Source organism: Podarcis melisellensis (assembly GCF_964234715.1).
Source record: "Podarcis melisellensis genome assembly, chromosome: 10".
In the NCBI taxonomy this organism is placed as follows: Eukaryota; Metazoa; Chordata; class Lepidosauria; order Squamata; family Lacertidae; genus Podarcis; species Podarcis melisellensis.
In genome coordinates, this window is record NC_138542.1 from 3,132,709 (window position 1) to 3,154,509 (window position 21,801).

The following is a 21,801-nucleotide window of genomic DNA, read 5'->3' on the forward strand; positions in this document are numbered from 1 at the left end:
AACCAGCCTAGTCCTTGTTGCTGGCCCTCAGCTGGGCCTCTGTCTGCAGTGAATATGCTGGTCAAAAACACCTCTCAAGTTGTTTCCTTTCCTTTCTTTTTTTTTTTAAAAAAAACCCTGTGATATTTTGGTGTTTATTGTGAAGTTTCTCCCTGCCCCAAATGGAGCACTTGGAAGTTGTTGAGGGACCACTTAGCATACTTTTTTGTGTGCTAGAAATCTAACTGCATTCAGAACTTATATTTTAATCACAGTAGTCCTTCAAATGCAGTGGTTGTGCATCTGGAGTCAATAGGAAGAAACAAGGAAAGCACAGTTTTTTCTTCCATGCTGGGCCCCATTACCATAAAAACAGCACAGTATGATGAAAACCATGGATCCTATACCAAGGCCTTGTTAGCCTATTTGACCATGGTCAAAATGGCTTCAATCTCCATTGGGAAAGAAAATAAGTGAATTACAGGGCCAAGCACAGACGTTCTTGACTCTTCAACAATCTTCAGTGCCCCGCCAACTCTGTTCAGGTGGTCTGCTCTGCTCTTCTCTTCTCTTGAAACTAACTGGCAGCCACTACCAGCTCTTGCCAGGCTTATTCTTTATGAGACAGTTCCTGTCACAATTCATGGAGACGCCCCCGTAACAAAGTTGGAAATCCCCTGATTTCGGTCAAGCTGCGTCCATGTAAGGCCAGCAGAGCAGGCTGTGACTTTTGGCGTCGTCATTCATCCTCAGGTGAGCTAGTCCTGGTGTAACCATTTATGAATGATGCATGAGATGTTGCGTCATGTGACCCTTAAGCAGTTGTCCGGTCTAGTGTGATCATTGTAATAAGCAACATGCAACATAATTAAAGTCAGAGGGCGCGGAGACCTCTAGGAGAGATGATGCATTTTACTATCACCTACATCAGGCTGTTTAACTGGCAGGAACAATGGTGGTAGCAACAAACTGATGTCTAATAATTTTATGGAATCAGGAACACTGGTCTTTAAAGCACTGGTGGAACTACACTGAACAAAATGGGGCTTTTCATAGCATCACTTTTGTTTTGGGCAGTCCAAACAATTTAGAAAACATTTTCTGTCAGTAGTTGAGGAAAGCACAACTCAGCAGTGTTGCTCTACTGCTAGAGATACTGTGATGGGCAGACTGAGTTCCTTCCCTATGCAAGAAGGCCAAACATTTGCCTCTGCTGCCACCATGTCCTCTTCTCCTGCCCCAGATAAGGCTCATGAGCCCTCGGGGGGGCAGGGGAAGGGTGGTGGAGGTGGAAGCAGAAGCGGGCACATGAAGTTTGAGACAAGCGGACCCCGACTCTATTCATGAAGTACTGAGCATTTGTGCGCATGACTGTTTGATTCCTTGCAACATCTCTATGCCAGTTGCAGTGGGTCTGAACTGAGATCCCTGGAAATCCCTTGCCCCCTTTGGCTGCTGCTTGCAGGATGAAACCACAGACCTTAGCTGGGACACCAGCACCTCTTCTATTAATACTCCTGGTCCTGGAAACCACGTGACCACAGAAAGCCAATCCCATGCCAATGACGGCCAGATGGACAGCACCCTTTTGGTTTGTGGCTCTTACTGCTTTAGGAGCCCAAAGGAGCCCTGGTGGGGCCCTCCCTGATGGACAGAAACCAACTTGCTTTCTGTCCCAGCTACTTGACCTGCCTGCTTGCCTGGATTCTTTCCTTAACTGCTCAGCTCCTTATATATTAAATATACTGCCATTCATACATTGTATAACAGTGGATGCAAAGACATGTAGCTGTATGCTACCCATATATTCCGTCCCAAGTCTTACTTAGCTAACCATATGAATTGCACTTTAAACAGAATTGCAAGTCAGAGAGAATGCCATAAAATTATGAAATTTGCTGCTTTAAATTAGCTTTGAGCATGCATCCCCCCCCCATGTTGTTCTACTTGGCCTCAAATTATATTGTCAAGACTATTATGAACTTTCTATTACGGCTTTTCAGAAGGATTTTTCTTTTTTAATTCACTCGTGTTTAAGCACTTGCAAGATGAGGGCTCTTAAGTGTTATTATCCTAATGTTTTCATGAATAACTCTTCTATGTTGCCAGATATCTTGGGGGTGGAGGGAGAGGGGGGAATGGCAGCTGCAAGCTCTCATACTGCACCACATCAAAGGAATGCTATCATTCTTACTGATTTTGTACCTTAAGCTGCCATCTGTCGCCAGCAAGGTAACGGGTGAAGCCTGAGCCATCACTTGCCTCTGCTTCACAACAACTCAATTTCACAGAATCATAGAATTTGCTTGAATTACGTGTGGTGCAATTTTGTTAATGGCACAGATGCAGACCAAGTACAAAAGAAAAGAAGTGGCAATCATTCTGCTAGCCAGGGTGGCCAGCACACTGGTGGCCAGTCCTGGAGTGGTGTTTGGTTAGAATCTGGCTAACTGGCATTTGGTTTGGGTGGGTGAGTGGATTTTGGAAAAAGCAACATGATTGTCGCCATGCCTCAAACATTGCCTCTGATCTGTGGACAGCGGCAGGCGAGACTTTTCATGCCACGATAATTGCCTGCTAATGATTGCAGAACAAGTGGCTGTTAAGGCAGAGCAGTATAGCCAGTAAGCCGTTGGCCACTGTGCTCCCAGTTGCCCTCTCCCTCTGTACAGAAGCCAGTTTAGGATGCAGAAACATCTTTTGAGTATTTAGGGATGCTCTGTTTCTGAAATGATCTGTGGAAGGTTATAGCTGTATCTGGCAGCGGTCCTGTTTAAATGCAATAACTCAGCAGCGCCCTGTCCCCATGCTGCTGTGATTTATTGTTTTGCACTGTGGTCCATGTCATATTTTGGAAAATTTGAATTTCATCAGGGCACAGATGGAAGACCTCCAAGGAAATCAGAGGAGCTGCAGGATGTGAGATGGCAGTTAGAAGAGGGGCGCAGTTCATATGTTGACCCTGGCTTAAAAGGCTTCTACTTGATGTAATCGGAGCTGGTTGAAAAATGTATCTGAATAATAATCATCATAAAATAATAAACATCATAAAAACCTGATGTTTTGCGCATGAAAAAGCTTCACGTCAGTTTCCTTTCACTGGTGATCACATCCTAGCCAACTTCGAAAATAGTTATCTACCTTAGTGACAGTTATCCACTATTCCCCCCTCCTGCCCCCCACCCCAGCCCCTCACCCCAGCCACGGCAAGCTACAGATTGGGTGGGTGTCACACCCACTGGGCTGCGTGGGGTTTGAAAGGAGCAGTTTTTACTCTGAACAGTAGAGGCTCTGCTAGTTGCCGTCTTTGAGAGGACAGACCATGTCCTTTTCTCTTACTTCATACAGTTGGGTGTTGCCTGCATGACTGGAGTGGGGCTTGGTTAGAATCTGGCTAATTGGCATTTTGTCCGGGTAACTAAATGGATTTTGGAAAATATCTGACAAATATGGGAGCCAGAGTGCTGTTTGGGCCTGTCAGGCACATCGGGGCGAGCGTTGGCCAGTGGGGCCACAGTGCGCCCGTCAGGCTCATCTACCTCAGGAGCCTGCAGTGAGGGAGAAAGCGTTTCCTGGGGCCTTGCTGTGTGATCACAGCGTGAGGCTGGCAGCTGGCTCAGGAGATGGGAGAGTTGAAATGCTCCCATCAATCCACCTCAGCACCCAGGCCTCACATAATATTTCAATTGGGTTGAAATATTATGACTGCAGATTCTATAGTTATATTTTTTAAAATATAGCCAGCTACCCATCAATTTTGTGTCATGCCCACTTGGATGAGTGGCATTTGAAAGGAATGGTTTTTAGTGTGGACAGAAGACAGAGATGTCTTGAATTTTTTGAACTTTTTGCAAAAGGTTGCTAAGGTTTTTCTGGCTGGCAAAAGCAGGCTGCTCAGATTCTTGGGTGCCTTCTTGACTCTGCTTTAGGACTTGTGCTGCATACCTGAAGGAGCATCTCTACCCCCATTGTTCATCCCACAGACTGAAGTCCTCCTCTGAGGGCCTTCTGGTGGTTCCCCCACTGCAAGAAGTGAAGTTACAAAGAATGAGGCAGAGGGCCTTCTCAGCAGTGCCCCCCCCCATGGAACACCCTCCGTTCAGATGTCAAAGAGATAAACAATTCTACGACTTTTTGAAGACATATGAAGGCAGCCCTGTATCAGTAAGTTGTTAATGTTAGACTTTTTTGTGCTGTTTATATTCTGTTGGAGGGGGAAAACTCAGAGTGGCTGGGGCAATCCAGTCAGATGGGCGGGGTATAAGAAAATAATAATAATAATAATAACAACAACAACAACAACAACAACAACAACAACAACAACAACAAAACAACAACAACAACAACAATAATAATAATATGCTTCCTTTCCATCGGCACTAGCTACATATTTGTCAATAATAAATTGATTACAAAACCCACCATGGGCATTGCAAAACATAAAGGAAAACAGAGTTTGATGGCAGATTTTTAATTATTAATTTTAATTCTTATTATTTACTAGTCAGTCACATAGATAATTAATCCATATTAGACAGTGATCTATTGAACAGATCCCAGTAACATTCACAAAGGCAGCCACAATGTGTAAAATGTTTTTAAATCCATCTGCCCATCCCATTTCTTTGCTCTCTGCTTAAACCCCATGGAATTTCTTTATATTCTACACGTCCAACTACCCCTGTAGCCAACAGTGTATCCCTATCAAAGTGGAGAGAGCACAAAGTGACCTGGAAACAAATCAGGATTTTTTTAAAATGCACAGATACAAGGTGAATCTTGGGGGCAGTGCACCCTAGTAGTATTTTGTGGTATCCATGAGATTTTCTTAGATTTCCTTATGTGCCCCCCGTCCCCTAAACATTGGGGACCCCTGCCTTAAAATTACGGTTTTTCATGGTTTGGACTAATTTCCACACTAGGCGTTCCATTACCCATTTCAGTGTAATGTCTGTAGTGAAAATCAGCTGTGTAGGGAACAGATCCACAAGGATCTATCAGTTTCTCCAGCTATCTATAAACCTACCAAGGTGTTATAGCCAAACAGAATTCTTAACAAATCTGTCTCCCTGTGTAGCTAAATTTGCAAAGTGCATTTTGTTCTACCTGATTTGAGTTTCCTCCAAAGAAAAACAGCTTATGGACCAAAAATAGTTTTGTCAAGTGTGAAGAACAGGCTAGATTCAACTCGGTGATGTGTGTCATTCTATTCTATATGTGAAGTACAACATTTGTGTCTGCAAACAGGGTTTTGCACATGGCTGGATGGGAGCTATTTGGCAGAAACCCATCAGGTGAAATTGGTGTGCAAGGGATGATTAATAGACATAATATCTGCTGATGTTCCTAGCTTGAAAACAACATTTCTTGGAGCAGAGACAGCAAGCACATTGATTGTTGATTCAGAAAAGTAATCGGTATGAAAAGCACCTTTTCATCTGACAAATGCCAAGACCTTTTGGTTTATTGAAGGTCCTATATTCTCTGTGACAGACAACAAGGGAGTCATTTCAGGAGAAGATTTTCGATATTTAAAATGCAACCAAAAGGACACAATTTCACTGGGTTTAGTCACTAATACAATTTTGGAGAAAGCCAACTGCTATCCATCACCAGGTTTCTGTGATGTCTTTATTGGTGGAATCCAGGAATAGATCAAGGTAAATGTCTAGCACTTGGTGGCTCTCCCCGGGTCCAATGGTCAAAGGCGGTGTTTTAGTTGCTCATAATTAAGCCTCTTCTACTGTTGCTTTGTTGTGATGTTCTGTGTCACTATATTGATTTTTTGGGGAGTAGGCTTCACTGTTGTAATATTAACTTTTATTTTCAGTACATTGCCTTGAATAGCTGCCGGAAAGCTGACATACAAATTTATGTGGCAAATAAAACACAATGGCCTTTATGGGCTGGCATGTCTAGGAATGCATGTCTAGGGACACGGGTAGCACTATGGGTTAAACCACAGAGCCTAGGGCTTGCTGATCAGAAGGTTGGCGGTTTGAATCCCCGCAATGGGGTGAGCTCCCATTGCTCTGTCCCTGCTCCTGCCAACCTAGCAGTTCGAAAGCACGCAGTGCAAGTAGATAAATAGGTACCGCTCTGGTGGGAAGGTAAACAGCGTTTCCGTGCGCTGCTCTGGTTCGCCAGAAGCGGCTTTGTCATGCTGGCCACATGACCCCGGAAGCTGTACGCCGGCTCCCTTGGCCTATAGAGCGAGATGAGCACCACAACCCTAGAGTCGTCCGCGACTGGACCTACAGTAATGGTCAGGGGTCCCTTTACGTTTACCTTTTTATGTCTAGGAAAGGGCAATACTATTATTTTATTTGTTGTTTTGTTTATTTCATTTACATCCTGCCTTTCCTCCAACAATCACAAGGTTGTGTATGTCATGGTTCTTCTCCACCTCTTACAGCAACCCTGTGAGGTTGGTTAGGAAAAGAGATGGTGACTGGCCCAGTCATGGCTGACAGAAGATTTGAACCAGGGTCTCTACAGCTACAGTCTGCCACTCTGACCTCTGCAAACTGTGCCAGAAATACCCTCTCCTGGCTCCTCCCTGCACCCCACCTTGCTCTTGGCAAGGATTGATAACTTTTTTCCCTGTCAGGCAAAATCAATAAATAAATTGCTTGTCATGTTGGAGCCCTGCCAGAAGAAAAAATGGGCAATCCTATGGGCTGAGGAAGGGAAGCAATGATGGCACATAACACATACTGTTAGCTTTCTGCTTCTTGGGAACAGCAGTGCGAGGTTGTGCTACATTTCCCTTGTCTTAAATTGTAGGACATTGCTGCCCCCCCAGCCCAAATACAGCATGCTGATTTCTGCCCTGCAGCTGAAACTTATATTTGTGCCAGGCTGTAAATCCCCCCCACCCCCGCAGGAGTCCCCAGCCACTTGGTCCACAGTTGGAATTCTGAGAAAGTGTTGTGGTTGCCAGTCACAAAATGGCTGCTGAGAGGGTGTGGTGTAACATCCAACAGAGCAGAAAAAGAGGCAAGGTGATGGCATGCCCATCCATCAACCATCAATGGGAAACGGCACCTGCACTAGCCACTGCTGTTCTCGCTCACACTCACACTGACAAAATCCCTCACACTTTGATCTCTGAGGATTAAAGGGAAACTGGAGCAGAGGTGTGAAGCCTTTTCCAAGTGTCCCTGCATTTCCCTTTTAAGTCTCAGAGATCAGAATCAGACTTAAAGGGGGGAGGGACTTGCAAAAGGCTTTAAGACAGCCCCACATTTCCATCTGAGCAAACAGGAGTGCAGAAGCAGTCTTAAAGGCTTTACAAAAGCCTTTTTGAAGTTTTCAAAGGGCACTTTTGCACAGGACTTTAATTCCTACTCAGCTGATGAGTAGGAATTAAATCACGGTGCCTTGGCTGAACAATTTTGTTTCCTGCTGAGAACAGGATCATGCAGCAAATGCAGAATTAAACTCTGTCCCCTGCACACTAGCTGATTTCCTCAGTGGGGGAAATGACCCTGTGAGCCCAATTGGACCCTCTGGTGGGCCAAAACTGGCCTGCAGGGAGGTGGTTCCCAATCCTTGCTCTACCTGGGAGGTACAACAAAGCTGGCTGAGCACATGCAAGGAAAACATAGCAAGCTTCCTTACCTTGAGTCAGACCATTGGTACATTGAGCTCAGTATCATCTATAGTATCATCTCCCTCCCTCCCCAGCCAGTGTGGCCAATGGGAAGGGATGTTGGGAGTTGTCGTCCAGCAATACTGGAGAGTCACAGAGACAGATAGCAGTTCTGGGGGCTTTCAGATGGCCTTTGCAGCTAACTGGAGATGGCAGGGATTCAATGTGCATATGAAGCACCTCTTCCTTTTATTTCCTCAATTGTGTCGGAAGGAATGCACAGAGGGCAAGCAGTCAGTCTGTGTGATGTGTCCATACTGTGGCTATAGCAAAAATGGATTGGTGACCCAGTAGTATTTCTGACATAAACTTGGTTGTTTTCTAAATGTGCAGGCAGCTGGACAAGCGAATGAGTCAAAGATTTTTTAGAATGAAAAAGAAATCTAGTTTTGAGTCTTGCGTTGTGTGTATTACCTGTTTGCAAAAAAAAAAAACACACAGAGAAGGCTTCTTCGGCTATTATCCAGCCTAAATGCAGCATAGCTGTGCCAAGTTCAGTGCTGATTTAAATCTGAGGAGCATTTTGTGATATATATATCACAAAAATTTTCAACAAAAGCCTTCCTGAAGGCACACTTCCTACAGCCGTTTCACCAATGATGACTAATGAAGCTTCCAGCTACTGCTCACAGGGGACTGAGACAAGTGTTAGGGTGTGAGAGCCTGAGAATGCATTCAGGCCAGGAATCAACATATTTTGGCGATTCATCTTCTGTACTTGATGGAAAAGTGGAAAGAAGCATGTCCCACCATGCAGATGTGCATTACACAAAAGGTCATCCTTTGTCCATCTTAAAAGAAAGATTTCACACATCAAGACTACCTAGCTGTATAGTTTAGAGAAAGGAGGGCTATGGGTGGGTGGGGGGGATGAACAAGGATGGTGAAAATCATATCTTGTTTGTGGACAGAGACTTCCCGCCTCCCTCTTACTTGATAAAATAAATTATGGTGCCTAAAAGTAGCTAGTGATGCTATCAGGCCCAGCTCTATAAATGGGAACTGTTCTCATGTGGCCAACCTCTGCACCTTCCTCACGGAGCTCCCATGGAGAAGCACTGCATATGATGATGCAGATGAAATCAGCCTTCCTAAAGTCCAGAGGGCATGTCTGACTACTCTCAGCTTTCCCTTGCCTGTGTATAATGAAATCCAATAGAATACGATCACTTCCTCCCAAGGTTCCCTGTACTTTCACTTCATCATTCAGTACCTTCCTGTTCACATAGGCGCCGACTCCATGGGGCTTGAGGGGGCCCGAGCCCCCTCAAAAATTCGTTTGGGGGGGCTCTGCCCCCCAATAATCTCCGGCGCCCCTCCAGCAGAGCGCCATCGCCGCCCCTCCCCCAGCCCAAAATGCACAGGAAGGGGCGGGCTGCATGCCTCCTGCCCTCCCTCCTGAGCAAAAGCTCCACCCAATTTCCTTTGGAGCTGATCACGAGGAGGCGGCGCCACTTTATTTGCATATTCATGAGCTTATTTATTATTCATGAGCTTTCCCGGGCCCCCCCAATATTTTTTATAAGTCCGCGTCCCTGCCTGTTCATAAGGGCCAGGTCCAAGATAGATGATCCCTGTTGAATAGTGGGTAGACATGGCAGACGACACAGCGATGTCTCCAAGCAGCTCTTTATTTTGTAAGCTGGAACAGAAAACTGAACAGCAAACAGCTCAGCCGGCCTGCTTTTATAGGCAGCCGGCTGTCAACATTGTAGCAACAACAACCCAGGGTTTCCCGCCTAAAATAACTGAGGTGGACCTGAGTGACAACTATCTACAGTATCCCCCTGCTGGCCCAGGGTGAGAACTTCAGTACATAACAATCCCCTTGTTGCTTCTTCCATCTTCTGGGAAATGAAATTGTCAGCTAGGCAATGGAGGATTTTGTCAGACCTTACTTTCCTGGCAGAGTTTGAGTTCCAAAAGAGTTTGGAGAAGTTGAAGTCTCCCATGACTGTTATATATCTCCTTTTTGAATGTTTCATAATCTGCTGTAGTAAGGCACCGTCCAAGTCTTCAGTCTGGCTTGGTGGTCTATAGCAGACCCTTACAGTAAGGGTCATTACATCCTTACAGTAAGGTCATTACATCCTTACAGTAAGGTCACTGTTGTTTCTCTCGCCTGCACTTTTTACTCATATATTCTCAATCTGCTTTCCATTCTCCAGGTCATGGATCTCTTCACAAGTGTTACACATTCTTTACACAAAATGCTGCTGCTCCTCTCTTCCTGTTTGGTCTGTTCCTTTTGAACAGGTTATACCCCTCAAATCCTACATTCCAGTCATGAGTCTCATTCCACCAAGTTTCAATAATGCCTATTAGGTCATATTTGCCATCCTGTATTAAGAGCTCAAATTCAAACTGCTTGTTTTCCAAGCTCTGTGCATAAAGACAAGAATACTGAAACTATGAGTCATTCCCTCCAGCTATTTCCTTCCTGAGGTTTCCTGCCCTTTAGCGGGTTTCTGTAGCACCACCTCAGTTTCTTGTGCATCACTGAAGATATTATCTCCAGTGCCAGGTATTTCCCTGTTGTCTATACAGTGGTACCTCTAGTTATGAACTTAATTCGTTCCGGAGGTCCGTTCTTAACCTGAAACTGTTCTTAACTAGAGGTGTGCTTTCACTAATGGGGCCTCTTGCTGCCACTGCGCCGCCGGCACACAATTTCTGTTCTCATCCTGGGGCAAAGTTCTCAACTAGAGGTAACTCTTCCAGGTTAGTGGAGTTTGTAACCTGAAGCGTTTGTAACCTGAGGCATTTGTAACTTGAGGTACCACTGTAATATTTTCTCCCTCCCCCTCAGGATTTAAAGCTCTCCTGATCAGGTTTGCAAGACTCTTAGCAAACACATTCTTGCCAGCCGTTGTGAAGCGCAGCCCATCTCTTGCCAGAAGTTCTTCCTCAAAGAAACCGAGACCACAGCTAGACCTTTCCTTACAACACCACCTGCACAGCCAATGGTTTACTTTTAGTATCTTCCTGTCTCTTTACTGTATATTTTAGTTACAGCTATGTTGGTTTTTATTATTATTATTCATGCAAGTTATTGTAAAGACAATTAAGAGAAGATTTACTGTAAATATCACATGAACAAAAAAAATATGTTTTCAATGTTGTTTTAACTACATTGAACTCTTTTAACATTTTTTAAAAAAGAGTCACACCATTTTTATTCCCTAATCTTGAAAATCTCCCCTTGCGGAATTGCTTTGTGATTTATAGGAGCATTTGAAGCCCTGGAGGAGTTGTCTGAATTTCAGTATCATCTCATGCTTTTATTGAAGGGGGGGGGGGAGTCCTCCAACCCACTCCAGTAATTAACATTACACATTAGGCTTTTCTTTCTAACAAGTAAGTGCTCACAGTAATTTTGAGCATCATTTGCTGCATATAATATCACAAGTAATTAGTAAGCAGTATTAGGAATTTAGGGAGGGCAGGGGCACATGACAGTTTGTGTTGCTATTTAAATATATCCTCTCCAAGTGGGGCCTGCAGCAAAATGCTGGTATGTGGGGTGCTCCTGCTCACTCTTCCAAGTCCCCTTCCCCGCTGCCTTCCATTTCATGCACACTGAGCATGCTCAGCCATCATTGGACCATTTTTAAGTCTCCCTCCCCTGGGCCTTTCCCCTAGAGCTTTGTTTTTGTACTTTTGCAGAGCCCACTTGCACCTGTGTTTTGTGTGAACAACTGTGTATAGAGTGATTCACTGCAGGCATTGCAGATGGAATGCTACAGATAGACCGTCTCTGCAGGAGAACCAGGCTGGGTTACAGAGGAGGGCGGGCTGAGCAGGGGACCACAAGAGCAGGGCAGGGCAATCAGATTTACACCAAGATGCAAAGGCTTTTGAGTAGATTCAAGGGAACAATGCAGTGTTTGAAGAGCATTGATATTCATCCTCACATCTCTTTATCTCATGAATCCTCTTCTCCCAAGAGCAAATCATGTGCCATATATTAAAATCAGGCTGGATTTCTTATGCACCAAATATAATTCTTCTGAAATTAACTCTGGGATTGATTGAGGGAACAAGAATAACATCCTCTAGTCATAGTTGTTGAAGGGAAATGTGCAGGTAGAAATGGGAAACTGAGAGAAATTGAAATGAACATATTTGTCCATCGGGGCATCGCTGCTTCATGATAGCAGTCAACGCTAGAGCATTTCTCCATTTTCTCAGGGCTGAAGGAAAAGTTAGTGGTGGTAGCAAGCTGACTTATCAGATGAAGTAGGGTAGATGTGTAAATGGGAAAGCACATCCATCACGGGAGATCCTGAAAAGGGAGGAATTCTTCATCCATCTAAAAGGGCTTTAACTTCTCAGTGTTGAGATGAAAAGAGAAAAAAATGTGTTAGATCTTGGAGTTCTTCCCCCTCATTGCTGTCATTGATGTTTTGCCTGAGTAAGGATTGACTAAAGAATTAAACCTTGAATTACAGGTAAATTCCTTAATTAACATACAGATTTGGTTAAGCAGTGTGCAAGGATGGCTATTGGCAGCTGAGATAAGGGAGAGCAATGGTTGAAAAAAATTAAATGGATTAAAACATTTAACTGGCTTTAGGTTGTCTAATGAGTTATTAACAGACTATATAATCCTCCTCTATCCATGTCCTCCACCCGCTGTACTTATTATTCTCCAAAGATAAACATGGCTGCTTCTAGTGGGGTTTTGTTTTCAAGTGACTTGTGTCTATATCACTGAAGACCTGCAGCCAGTGAAGGTGAGGATCTGCAAAGCCATTCAGGGGGCTGGGCAATTTTATTTCCCCAGCATGGGGAAACAGCCATTGTGTCCCAGCCTCATTCTACGGTATTTGTAGTGAATAGGACCTTGAGTGTCAATGTGGGGGAATATCTTGGCAGAGATCCTGGAAAGTCAGGGAGGGTATAAGGTTGCCCAAGGCCTTTTCTAGAATATGGAGACTCTCATTGAAAATAACCATATCCTCTGGTTAGGAGTGTGGGATGTGCTACATAAGTGGCATTCAAGTACAACATTCCTTGTTTGCCTAGAATGGACATGCAAAGGGAATGCTTGTTCCAGCCGGTCGAAAACTTCCTGTTTCCTCCTGGGCTGGAGCATCCTTCCTTTTGCATGTGACTAGAGGTGGGCGTGACCTTACCTGTGCAGGTAACAAAAGCACAAGGTACAAAGCCCTTCTCCCTTCTTTTTGACTTCCTCTCGTTGTTGAAGCAGCTTTTTAGCTAGAGATGCTTTCAGCCAACAGAGGACAAAGAGACTATCTCCATATGGTATAGACTCACATGTATTTTTCTGTAACTAAGTCTGCCTTCAGGAATCCAACTGTGAACTGATGCTGCTGCTGTGAGTAAACTACTTTTATATACAGTCCTACCTCGGGTTGAATGTGCTTCAGGTTGAGCGCTTTCGGGTTGTGCTCCATGGCAACCCAGAAGTAACGGAGCACGTTACTTCCAGGTTTCACTGCTCACGCATGCGCAGACGCTCAAAATGATGTCACGTGCATGGGCGGAAGTGGCAAAACATGACCCGCACATGCACAGATGCGCCATCACGTCTTACGTTCTGTTCAGGATGCAAAAGGGGCTCTGGAACGGATCCCGTACGCATCCTGAGGTACCACTGTACCTTAAATAAGATTGTGGAGTGTTTATTCTTTTAACAGGGAAATAAGGAATCTTACCAGGAAACTATATTGAGAAGCTTAAACAAAGCTTGCAACCAGCTACCCGCTGTTGCTAGTGCAAGTTAGGAAGGATATTAATAAACAATATATCCTCTCCGGCCTCCCTGAACATTCCCACAAGGGGTGACAAACCTTGCCTGCTCCATGGAATGAGACAGGATGGCATTTATGCAGTCAAGAAGACCAAGGCATTTGGAGAGAAAGAGTGGCATGAGAGTGTGGAATATGAAACAGTCAAAGACCCCACTGAGGTACCAGTAGGCGAAGCTGCATGGGTTTGATTGTGTGAGCTTGTGATGCCCAGTCTGGGGCCTTTGGGTGCTGTTTGACTACAGCTTCTGCAGTCCATGGCATTTGGCCTGCAGTTAAGCAACATCTGTGACCTTTGATTTGGTGGTGGGTCGTTCTGGGTGATGTGATATGAAGCATAAGGCTGCCAACCCTTGCTCCCTTAACATAGTGACTCCAACAAAATGAGTTATTGACTGGATCTATAGAGGAAGAGGGAGACCAGTGAGTGAACAGGCCTGGGGAGGGGGGCAAAGAACTGACCTAGGTGACTCTTTTGGCCCCCTCAATCCTACAATTGCAGGAAAAACAATCTTATCATGTCAGTGACTAAGTCTTAAGTCCTCTGTGCACTAACTTACCTGGAAATAAGCCCCTTTACGCACAGCAAGACTTACTTCTGAGTAAATAGGAATGGGATTGCAATGCAAGAGAAAACAAAAGTGCACAGGTGAGTTTCCTTTTCTAAACAGTCATATTGACACTGTAAATGTCATTTAAATAGCCTCACAAGGAAACTTTAAATAAATATATCTCATCATTATGTGTATTCGACTGATTATGTTTCTTCTAACTTCATCCTCCTCTTGTTTTCTCGGGGGTAAAAGATAATATTTTCCCCCTGACCAGCTTGCTGAGTCTTAAAAATTGCTGCAATTGCATTTGAGTTTATATTACAAACAAGATAAAATTCCCTAGTCTGTCTCAATTTCTCTCCTAGGAAAGCAGAGTTCAGTCAAACTGCACAATTAATTTGAGATCCCTTTTGGGAAGAAGAGGGGTGGGTTAGGAAAAGGTTGTGTGAAGCTCTGCAGCTCTCTTCTGGGGGATTTCAGGTCTATGCAAGGAAGCTTAACTCACTTTCCTATAAAAAGTAGCTCATTGTTTTCCTGGAACTGTCCTATCAGGTATGTTTTCCTTTAAAATTGCAGGTTGCATCCTTTTCATCCTATGGCAGATGCACACCCTCCATATGCTTGAGTGTCTCGTGCTCCAGAGTTTGCCTTGTAATGCCAGAAAGGTACCTCTTGCACAGCTGAGAATCACAAGATTTGGATGCTCAACCTTTTGCGTGTGCATGTGAATCGTTGCAGATGATGCTAAGTACAACAATTTAATTTACTGAGGTTGGGAATGTTTAAATGCATTACTGTGTGTTTAATTCTGGAATGTTCCCCAGTAATTATCCACCTTCCTCGTCCAAAGGAAATATACATTCTGTTGCCTAATGGCTGTGTGGGTTGCAGTGCTGCTATAACCTTATCGTCTTTGCATATCAGCAGAGATGGACCTTTATGGCCTGATCCCACCAATTCACTGGTGTTGTTGGGTTTCCCCCCAAAAGGAAGGAACCACTTTGATCACTTAACATGATATATTGATGCTAACTATTCTGATATATCTCTCAAAATTGCCACAGTATCCTGCTGTGTGATACTGCCTCACCAGCACAGCTGCTGGTGTATCACTTCTTTTTAGCAGTTATGCGCTGGTGCATGAGTCTTAGGCTTGGGAAGAAAGAAGCTCTTTGTAACAGCTGTAGATGTGAATGAAATTTTACACGTGCAATATTGATATCTAGCCAAAAAATAATAATGTGAATAAATCCTGGGGAGACATTTGAAATGACTGAAATGACTTGAAACATTTAGAGAAAAAGTAGAATCTCTCTCTACTGTTTTTTTGACAAAGTGAAGCTGGACCCCATAAGGACTTATGCATGTTCAGTTGTATTTTTACTTTGAGAAGAAGACTCCCTCTCTCCTCTTCAGAGCTTACCAATACCTGCTTCACAAACTTTTGGCAATTAGCTATTTGTACAATAAATGCCATGATTGCAGGTGTGCAATGCAGGTTTTGCATTGCATAACCTGTTTCAGAGGGTTTCCTTTTGCAGAATTTGGAATGCTGGTTCTCATAATTTTGTCATAGTCTGGGAAGAAGGATTCATGAAATAAAAGGAAGCACTAGATGCATGTGAGTAGAGATATGTGCCAAGCACAGAGGCTATGTCTATTTCCTGGTCCTGTCTTCTAGTTTCTTGCTGCTCAGTCCATGTGCTTTCAGGGCTGGAACCTTGAGAAAGAAGGAACCATGTGGGCTAGATTAAGAAGAGAGCGAGGAAGCACAGTCTCCCAGCATTTAGCAACAGCTCTCCGTTTGTGTGTTAAAGCCCACGATCTAGCATACCCGTTTTGGGTTTGTCCTCTGTCACCCAGAATATGATAGTAATTTGTCCATGATTTTTGTGTTCCTAGATAGTTTTCCACTGAATTACTCACTCCCAGTTTAAAATTACACTACATTTCATAGGACAGGCCATCAATTTAACAGTGCTTCATAATGTTAGTTCCACCTTGTTTTGCTTGCAGTTATTATGTTGATTTGGTAACTACAATTCAGGTCAACTGACAGTGCAAGCTGAACCATGTCTACTCCGAAATATGTCCTATTGAATTCAGTGGGGTATACTGCCAGGAAAATGGGGTTAGGACTGCAGTCTTTGTCATGATAACTAGGTTGCACTGGAAATCAAAGGTAAGAAGTTATTTATTCTCAGTGAGCTAAAGTTTGGGGATTGGGGCAAATGGCAGGATGAACTAAGCCAGGCCGTGAATTAGCATCTTGTTTCCATGGGTTTTGAAAATGTTTTCATTGTACAAAGGAACAGTCGCTGAGAGAAAAAAATAGGGGGGATGGACTCTGTAGCTGTGGCTCTGACTGACATAGCCTATGGTAATTTGGACACAGGGGAGCTTTGGGTGTTAGGAATGGGGTAACTTCAGCTGGAAAATTCATTCTTGTATCTTACAGCTGGTTTGCAGGCAACACTTAGAATCAGAGATTTGGAAGAGACCCCGAGGGTCATTTAGTTCAACCCCCTGCAATGCAGGAAACTCAGCTAAAGCACCCATGACTTAAGGGGGATGTGATGGTTTAGCCAGCTTACAGTCATTCACACATCTGAAAACCCAAGAGATTTTTATTTTTGCCTTATCAAAAGCCTTCGGTGTTCAATTTGGTTATTATGTTAATTGGAGCCCCTATTTATTAATGGGAGGCTCCCAGCTACATGGCAGGGAGAAATGCATGAGGTTCAGTTCAGTCACTGATTCCCCATGTCCTTAAAAAGCTTTCATTTGTTGGGTTTTAGCTGACCATGCCCCCTTTTAAGGCACAGAGCCTCTGTCGGAAAGAAAGGTGGCAACCTGGTGCTTAAGTTTCTCTGCACTTGGAATGGACCCCTTCCTATTCTTTAGAGGAAAAGATGTCATAGTTGTAACACAGATTAACTGATTATATCTGTGTGAAACATTTGCTCCGTGCAACTGGTTCTCAGCACAATGTTCACCTTTGCTCCCTCGTTATTTCTACACTTGCCCTGGAAATTATAGGTTCAGCTAAGGCCAACCCCACATTATTTATTAGGGTTCTAAACTAAGCAGGAAAGGGGGGGGGGTAATCAGCTTGACCTGCTCCTGTGCCTTGAGTGGCAGCTTGATGTGTGGAAAAACTACAATCTGAAGCTCTTCACACCATAGAACTAAACAGTATTACTTGCTAATGTCTGCTCTGCATATCAATCTGTGATCAAAGGCAAGGCTGAAGAGTTGGCAGCCCTCAAATTCAGGTTTTTGTTTCACTGAAGTTGCAGTTCTGTGGGTGGAATTCAACTAAATTTTAGCACATGGCTAAGTTAGGTCCATTAATTTCAGTAGGTCTATTCTGAGTAAACTGAATCCCACCCTATGCACACTTACCTGGGAGGGAGGGGCTTTGAAGATAGCATGGTTTAGTACACATGCTTAAGAATGGGCTGAATCTGTTCAAAGATAGCACAGCACAGAACATTAGCTATATATTACTGTACCCTATAGGGTCTGAGCTGATTCTCATGGCAGATTCATCTAGTGAAGAATGCAAGTAACATGTGGTGAAGACCAGCATGTGTGAAAATGTGATCACAAATCTAACACACTCCACATAAATTGATTTTGAAACAATAAGCTCATGTACTCAGCTGATAGCCACCAAGTGTAGTCAATTGATGTCTATGTCTATGTGAACCACATTGGGAGGATGATTTCTCGCTGATATTTATTAAAAATGCTGCATTTTATGTAATGTATTTTGAACATATGCTGGCAAATAGCACCCCCTAAAATGCCATTTTTTAAAAAACAGCAACAGCAGCATCAAAGAGTCTTGTAGCACCTTAAAAGACCCGCAGTTTTTTAATTTTCATATTATTAAGTTATTTTAGTCTCCATGGTACAGAATTTGAGAAAAATTGTTTGTGTTCTTATGGCTCTACAACAGCTGATCACAGAAACATTGATAGTTTTTGGATACTTGGTACAATGGATGATACAGGGGTAAAATATTTATGGACAAAGAAGTACAAAAGGCTGAGCTGCGTCTCCTTCCACCATTGAAGTTCTGTGGCTCTGATCACTCACTAATTAATGGGTCAAGAAGGCTTCTCATGCATATTCACAGATCTGCCCTACAACTGAAAGATTATGTTCAAATATTTTAAAGCACCATGATTTTGTTTTGTTTTTTAAAAATGTGTTCACTTGCAGCTTCGTCTAGAGTAAATAAATAGTATGGTTTTACTCTGATTGCCTGAATCAAAACATGCAAGCAGCAAGCAATATCATTCATGCAGAAAGGGGGGAATATCCTCAAAATGTACAGCCATTGTTCTGTGACAATATATTTGATCAGGTGACTTCTACACCTTGCAAATTGTTTTCATGAATATTTAACCAACCAAGGGATTGTATGAGTGGAAATTCAGGCTAAGTCAGTGTCCTTAGGCTGTTTGACTTTACATTCTGCCAAGAAAGGTATTTTAAAACTAAAATTTGATCACTTCCCTACCAAATCAGTTAATGGCATTTCTTAAAGATTAAAAAAACACAGAGCTACAATTGCTTTTCTTAGATAAATACATTTTAAAGCTAAGTCCTGGATTCCACCCCATTCCTCTGAAATTGGTACAAACAGTAAAATTATTAAGCAAATAGACTTGAAATTAAAATGCACACAGTGAATTAAAAGGTGTGGAAAATAACTGACATAAACTATGCATAGTGCTAAATATATACATATGACCCACATTCCAAAGGCAAAGATAAGTTCTATAGCAAGCATAAAAAGAATATGCATATACACAAAACATACAAAAATGAGTATAAAATGAGAAAGGTCTTGCCAACAGAGAAAACAGTGAAAAGAAAGATATAAATGAGGATTGGGCTATAGTTTCATAACTAAACAAATGTGCTTTGGGTAGGTTGCCCTAGAATATTGGTGACTATGGAATCACAATGGAAACAAGGAACCGAAGGTGATCTTCTGTTTTGCCCCCCCTGTCTGAGGACTGACATTTTTACATAAAATAATGAACACACTCTGACAGCTCAACCTAACAGGAAGTTTTCTCATGCAAGTCTCCTGGAAATAAATGGGAGCTTTGCAGGAGCATTCAGTGGGGCTTGCACAGCACCTCCTGGCAGATTGTCGCCAAAATGTTTAGATCTCTAACCACTATATCTGGTCATTTCCGTGTTCTGAATCTCCAAAATTTCACTCTTGCTTTGCCTTTAAGGAGGAAATTCTGTTTGTTATTGGCCATCAGATTTAAGAGCCAAAAGCCTCATGCAACAAACAACCAAGTAAAGCCCTCTTGGCTGCAAGTCTCATCAGGCCATTTGCTTCTCTCAAATTTCTCTCTCCTCGCTCTCTTTTTTATTTGGGACATGCAGGAAGAGGTCAAGAGAGAACAAGAGGGCTCACACCTGCTACATCTTTTGAAGGCTCCCGTTTACACCCAGGAAATAAAACAAGCCGGATTTCCAGCCCCTGCTTCTCTGCTCTCTTCCCCACTGCAGGAGTGCCAGGTCCCTGCTGCAAACCCTTTCCCACTTGCCCATCCCCTGCATACGAAGTTCGAAGACTTCCCGGGAGGAGCCGACCAACGCGGACCATCCAGGCATGCGAATCCAGAGTCAAACCACACTTGGCCCAGAACATGAAGTCCATCACAGAGGATTAGAGTCTTGGAGGGGGTCTGGGGGGACATCCAGCCCACCCGCTTGCTCAGCAATCCTTAACCACAACACCTTCTCTATTCCAAATGCATATATAATAGTAATTATTATAGATAATAATATTTGGGGAGCCACTGCATAGGGCTCCACCTTCCTCCTGGAGGGCTCCTGAGCTCTCGCTTTCCCCTTCGGATTCAGTCACTCCTCGCCTGGGCTGCTGGCCCCGCTTATCCCGAAGACACCACGACGCTTCCCGAGCGAGCCCTTGCGCCGAAAACTTTCCCCCTGCCGCCCTCGCCCGCTTTCGGTCCTGGGCAGCTTCTCCCGAGGAGGAGGCGGAGGATGTCGCCTTACCTGGCGCTGGCGGGCGACGCTCGCTGGCGGCGGCGGCGGCACTTCTGGTCCTCCACATCGTCACCATAGCGCGGGCGGGCGGGCGGGCGTCCTTAGAGATCCGAAAGAGATGTGGAGGCCCCCCGGGGAAATGCCCGCACCCTCTTCCTTGGGGAAGGTGGTCCTCCTCCTCTTCCTCCTCCTCCTCCCCCTGACCCCCCGCCCCTCTGGGCATCAAGGCTGGCCTGAGCGGAGACGGGTGGGGGCCAGGGGGCGTCGGGAAGAGGCAGCGCGCAGCGGAGATCGGCCCCCTTTCCCAAGCCCTCCTCCTCCTCCACCCGCCACCCTTCCCCACACAGCCCCAAATCGGAGAAGTTTCACTGTCCCCAAGTGATGCGCTTTGCTGCAGCCCCGCATCTGGGGACTGCTGCTCCCTTCCAAGCCTATCGCCTCTCTCTCTGCCCCCCCCCCCAAATCCAGAGCTCCGGGCGACCCCCCCCCCTTGCTCGCTTGCCTAGGATTGGGCTAGCAGGATGGACATGGGGCTAACTTCGCATGGCCGGCGGCTGGTAGCCCTTGAGAGGTCTAAATCTGCCTTTCCTCCCGCTGCAGCCCCGTGTTACTTCTGCTCTGGAGTGACAGCCCTGGAGAGGCAGACTTTGATGCGCGCCTCGTCCCCCTCGGCTGTTTCGCTCCACTTGCAGCCCGGGCAGGAGCCCCAGCCCCTCCGGTCCCTGCTTCGGGAGGACCAGACGCGGCCGTCTCCTAGCAACGCCCTCATCAATCTCCGCGGGATGCTCTGTGATTGGGCCGGGCGGAGAGGGAGACGCGCCCGTTTCCCTTCCCCGAGAACGCTCGGGATGCTGCAGCCTGTTGTTTGCATCTTTCCCGCAGCGATAGGTAGACAAGACCCACTGGCTTGGGGGAGCTGGATAGTGGGGCGGGGGGCGGGGAGGACAGAGAGAGGCTGGAATGCAAAATCAGGGTCACTATCCGCTGCCTCTGCCTGCTTCTGTCCGGGGTGGTATATCAACTTAGATTCTCCTATTGTCTCCATTCTGAGAAACAGCCATTCACAAACTCCTCACTGTGGTTCATTGATCTTAATGACAGTTTGGCTTGGAATTTAAAATGTGCCTTTAATAAAGTGTACTTATGTTCTCTGACAATCACAGGGGAGTGAAAGGGGGGAAAAGGTGAAATAATCATGATGATAAAAATTAAGAATCTTTTAGGATATTTAATATATTAGGTATTGTACACAGTATAATACATACAGGTATATAGTTATTATTAATACAGTATAACTTCATATATACATATATATATATGAAAAATGAAGTACTTGTACCAGAACAGCCAGGTGTTAGCAAGCTCAGTGTCTTTCAACACATGGAGGTGAAAACTGGGGTTAGAATGAAGATAATTCAGCCGCCCTGTCCCAAAAAACCTTGGGGGCAGTGGTCCAACTCTGTACGGGTACAATATCATTTGAGAGCTAGCTATGGATGCATCTAGGGAAAAGACATATATTTATATCCTACTTTTCAAAATTAAAAATCCCTCCAAGGCAGAATGCAACAGGAGAAAACCATAAATTAAAGTCCTCACTAAAACCAACCTGTATAAATCATGAAGAGTGAAATGCAGGAGTGCACAAGACTCGACCCAAACCCAAGCAGTGGATAATTTGGCAATTTGTCTCATAGAAGTAGCATGTGCTTTGTTGGCAGACACGCTTGCCATTAAATATCGAGAAGCATTTCATAAAAGAAGGGGCAAAAAGGCTTGGAAGCAACAAGGA

At 44.5% G+C, this 21,801-nt stretch overlaps 1 protein-coding gene across 2 annotated transcripts in view; it reads right to left on the reverse strand.

Moving 5' to 3' along the window:
* GRM3 (glutamate metabotropic receptor 3) overlaps positions 1-21,801 on the reverse strand; it is a 138,434-nt gene that overhangs the window by 67,685 nt on the left and 48,948 nt on the right. Inside the window, exon 1 of one of the 2 annotated variants that reach the window (XM_081927663.1) lies at positions 20,019-20,862. The exons of the other annotated variant lie outside the window; for it this stretch is intronic. The gene's annotated coding sequence lies outside the window, so the exon portion shown is untranslated. Of the gene's footprint in view, positions 1-20,018; positions 20,863-21,801 lie in introns of those variants that run through there. 2 annotated transcript variants of the gene reach the window in all.